Source organism: Artemia sp. Qi Xiang Cuo, chromosome 2 (assembly GCF_049724085.1).
Source record: "Artemia sp. Qi Xiang Cuo chromosome 2, ASM4972408v1, whole genome shotgun sequence".
In the NCBI taxonomy this organism is placed as follows: Eukaryota; Metazoa; Arthropoda; class Branchiopoda; order Anostraca; family Artemiidae; genus Artemia; species Artemia sp. Qi Xiang Cuo.
Window position 1 is genome coordinate 89,850,775 of NC_142795.1, and position 4,887 is coordinate 89,855,661.

A 4,887-nucleotide genomic window follows, 5' to 3' on the forward strand; every position below is an offset into this window, starting at 1 on the left:
TTTTGTAATTAAAAATAAAATACTTTTTAAAGTAGAATCAATTTTGTCAAAAAAAATGCATTTTTGATGTACTTTCATACTGCAGTCTTTTCAAAGATATTTGAATTTTGAAGCAATAAAACAGTTCATGGTAATGAACTCTATAGTAATAATAGCTACTTGTCTCAATAGTAACCGAAACTCCTGGAACCAAAATTTTCTTTTTTGGCTTAATCGCTAAAATTATTATGTAAACTGCAAAAATATTTATGATGCCTAATCAGTAATAGTAATGTTATAATAAAGATCGAACTCTTCCCTATACTAACTTGCATAGGCAACTTCACTATAGTTGAGTATTTAAAGTATTACAGTATTACAGTATTTATATTATACATCATTATAAATTATAAAAGGTTCAAATTGTTCGAAGATTATAGAGTTAAAAATTTTCCACACCGGGAATCGAACCCGGGCCTGTTGAGTCAAAGTTAACTATCCTAGCCACTAGACCATATGGAACCATAAACAAGTATGATTTAAGAACCATATGCATATTATTATTTCACCATACCAATTATAATAAGGCCAAAACAAAATCGTCGACTTACAACCTTACTTTTGACACATCAGTTAAATCTTCATCAGACTTAAAAAATTGTTTCGCTAGTTTTTCCGGGTTGCAACGGTAGCTAGCAACCTAGTAAGAGACGATCACCTCCAATGTTAAGAAATATAAAACCCCCCAACTCCTAAAAAAAAGTTAGATCAAAACAAAAAGTACACCATTAGAACCGCCTTGTTCGAAACCTCTATAAAGGAAACTTACCGCCCTTTGGCTTGAATAACAAAGAAAATATTACTTTAAAGGACGAACTATTGTTAGTAGTGACTGATATTTTTAAATAGATTTCATTTTTCCTGGGTGTAGTGGTAGCTAGTTGTATAAAGGATCAATCAAGTTAATCTTAGGCAGTGCTTTTTCTTTTCCTGCTCAGATAGACTTGCACTGGAACTTCATAGAGAGCTGTTCGATAACTAATTTTGATGGAAATTGAAGTGGCTAAAAACCTTTTGTAGTTGAAAAAATTCATTTTAAAAATTTAATCAATTTTTAAAAAATATTTTATTAAGGACCGTTATCGTCTCGTACTAGGCTTTTAGCTACCGCTCTAACCCGGATTTTGTCAATATAGTTCATCATAAAAGGTATTTGTCAATTACGTTTTTGTTTACATAATTATCCATTATTATGTAAAACGCAGTAGTTTTTGGGGGTTTGAACAAAAAATTTATTTGTTAACTGAAACTAGAATAATTCCTGAAAATTTTAAATATAATAATTTTACTTAACTGCAAACTGCAAAAATATTTTTGATGTCAGAGCAATAATTTTAATTTTTTAATTCAAAACAGTATACATTAGTCCAGTAAGGGACGATCACACCCAATGGTAAAAATGAAATAGGTCTTATATCCTAAAACTAGAATCACATCAAAAAACGATGTACACTATTAGAATCAAACAGTTCGTAGTAACGAAATGTATAGTAAGAGTTACATTAAAGAATAGTTCATTATAAATGAAGAATCGCTATAATAAAGATTGAACTCTTGCTTTTGCTAACTTGCATAGGCAACTTAACTATAGTTAAGATTAAAGTACTTATATTATGACAAAACATTTTGTCTCTTACTATTTCAAAGAAGAAAAAGCCGTAGGCTTTTTCTTGTTTGTCTGGGTTGCAGCGGTAGATAGCAACCTAGGAAGAGACGATCACGCACCATAGTAAAAATTAAATAACCCATAACTCCTAAGAATATAGTCAGATGGAAACAAGAAGTACACTATTAGAATGGTATTCTCAAGTGCCCCTAGATAGGAAACTAAATGTCCCTTCGCTTGAAAAACAAGGAAAACCTATTGCTTTGAAAATCAAGAAAAATGGCTGTAACAACGATATTCCTCATCGACAGCAGGTTTGCTTTTTCCGGTTTTTTTTTCAGTGCAGCTGGCGCGGCACTGGAAAATCATGTAGAGCTGTTTAATGGCTCATTTGAAAGGAAATTGATGTATTTAAAAAGGTGTATAATTAACATCATTAATTTTAAAAACAAAATCATTTTTTACGAAAAACTGTATTTTCTATAGTTCGGTAGTAGAAAGTTCTATAGTAGAAAATCGTGCATACAAAATTCAAAATAGGATTTTGACAATTATAAAAAGCATGTAGATATCATAGGCAGCACAATCGCGTGGCCTAAGTAAAGAACGATGTTGGCACAATGTATAATTTACTTTTTTTTTGGTTCCATGCCAGGGCACTTCGTATCGAAGGAGTTGTCGTAGAAACTGCAAAAAGGGTTCATTCGATTGGAATTTTTAATAAAGAACGAACTCTTGCCTATACTAAATTTTATAGGCCGCTTAACTATAGTATAGGCTAGTACAGTTATATTTAATATCCGGGTAGCAGCGGTAGCTAGCAACCTAGTAAGAGACGATCACGCCCCATAGTAAAAACTAAAGTAACCCAAAACCCCCGCAAAAAGATTCAGATCAAAACAAGAAGTATACTATTAGAACCATCGTGTCACAAACTTCTATAAAGCAAACCTGCTGTCCTTTATCTTGAATAACCAAAAAGAAAAAATATTGGCTTGAAAACTTACATTAAAGGACGAGCTATAGCCCATAGTAACTGGAATCCGGGTTGAAGCAGTAGCTTGCAACCTATCCGGGTTGCGGCGGTAGCTAAAAACCTAGTAAAAGACGATCACGCCCCATAGTAAAAAATAAAATTGTTACATTAAAAGACAATAATTGGAATTAAAACCATTGAAAAAATTGGTTAGCTACTCGATTGTTTGAGGTTCGTCTCTTACTATATCAAAAAAAATAAAGCCGTAGGCTTTTTCTTGTTTGTAATCATGCATAAAGGAGCGATATATTTTAATCCGGGTTGTAGCGGTAGCTAGCAATCTATTAAGAGACGATCACGTCCAATGTTAAAAAATATAAAAACCCATAACTCTTAAAAAAAGAGTCAAATCAAAACAAAAGTACACCATGGAACCGCCTTGTCTGAAACCCCTGTATAGAAAACTTTTACTCCCTTGGCTTGAACAGCAAGAGAAATATATTGGCTTGAAAATCAATAAAAGTGGCAGCTACTACAACATTCTGCCTAAACAGCATATTTTTTTTCTTTCTTCTCCACAGATAGCTTGGCACTGGAACATCGTAGAGAGTGGGTCAATGGCTCATTTTAAAGGAAATTAATTGGGGTAAAAATCCTTTGTAGCTAAAATAAATTATTTCAACAAGAGAATAAATTTTTCCAATAAAAATTGCATTTTTGATGTCTTTTCATACTGAATTCTTTTCAAAGATATTTGTTTAGTTATTGCAGCTTTTATTTTGGCTCACCGTCATTGAATAAGTAAACAAAATTTGCATAAATTTTTTTTACACAAATATTAATCGTATACCAGCGGTAAAATTTGAACCAACGCCTCCGAAGAGACTGGTGGCTAACACCAGCACCTTGAACCACTCGGCCACTTTGCCTCTCATAACTATATATGTGAATCCGGGTTGCAGCAGTAGCTACCAACCTAGTAAAAGACGATCAGTCCAGTGCTAAGAAATAAAAAAAAAACAGAACTCCTAAAAATAGAGTCAGATCAAAACAAAAGTACATCATTAGAACCACCTTGGCTGAAACCCTACTAGATAAATAATGAATGTCGTCATAGTTTTATTAGACCTATGACGTGCATGGAAAAACACGACATTATGTTGTTATTTCTGAAGACGTCATGAAATAATATCATTACGCCATGACGTCATGAAAAAAAATAATTAAGCCATGACGTTATGATTACTATATAAAAGGTGACAAAGACGTAAATGGTTTCATTCATGGTTACATAATGGTTAAATCAAAGCAAGATACACGCAAGTTAAAAACACAGTACTACACAAAAAACAGAGATAGCATCTTGAAAAGAGAAAATCAAAGGTATTCAACTGACCAGGCGTATCGAGAAGTAAAAATTGAGAGAGCAAAACAAAACAGCAAGGAGTGTTATCACAATGATGAAGATTATAGACATGCGAAAATTGATATTGACAAACAGCGTTATTATAATGATGTAGTTTATAGACATGCAAAAATTGAGACAGCCTAACAAAAGAGCAAGGAACGGTATGATAATAATGAAGATTACAGAGAAGCAACAATTGAGCAGGCTATACAAAAGATCAAGGAGCGTTATCACAATGATGAATATTACCTAAAAATATATAATAAAAAAGTTGCTACCAGAATAATGGTTAGATACTGGGGTGACAAAAGCTATAATGAAAAAATTAAATTTTCTGCGAGGTTGTACCGAAGAACGCTTAAGGACAAAGGGAAACATTACATTCAGAAATACAAGAAGATGGCAAAAATGCAGGCTGATCTTCGTAAATTGAGAAACATTTTACGTATGTTTAACCAGGATCACGAAAAGTATTCAAAATTACAGATTAAAATTTACTTTGAAAGAGCGGATGCTGTTGAAAAGTTTAATGAAAAGCTTCCAAGGTATGGATTGGCAACTGCGGAACAGTTTATAGATGTAATGGAAGATATTCGACAACACAGTGAATATACGGAAGCATACTTTGAAAATTCGTATATTAATTTGGGAAGGAGCAATTGCAGTTTATGTAGCACTATACCTATCAACAGCGAAGGAAAAGCAATGTTTTTCAGTTATGGTGGAAACAAATCTATTAGGTTTATTAGTATATGTCTTTGTAAGACTAATGATTTAGAACAAATTGCTGGGACACCTTCTCAAGAAAAAAGTATTTCTAACTGTGTTTTAAACAGTTCTTTTAGTTCTACTTAATAT

At 32.6% G+C, this 4,887-nt stretch overlaps 1 non-coding gene across 1 annotated transcript; it reads right to left on the reverse strand.

Moving 5' to 3' along the window:
- Nucleotides 1-429: 429 nt before the first annotated feature.
- Nucleotides 430-501, reverse strand: TRNAQ-UUG (transfer RNA glutamine (anticodon UUG)). Its single transcript has one exon. It is a non-coding gene; the product is annotated as a tRNA-Gln (tRNA).
- Between the last annotated feature and the right edge of the window lie 4,386 nt (nt 502-4,887).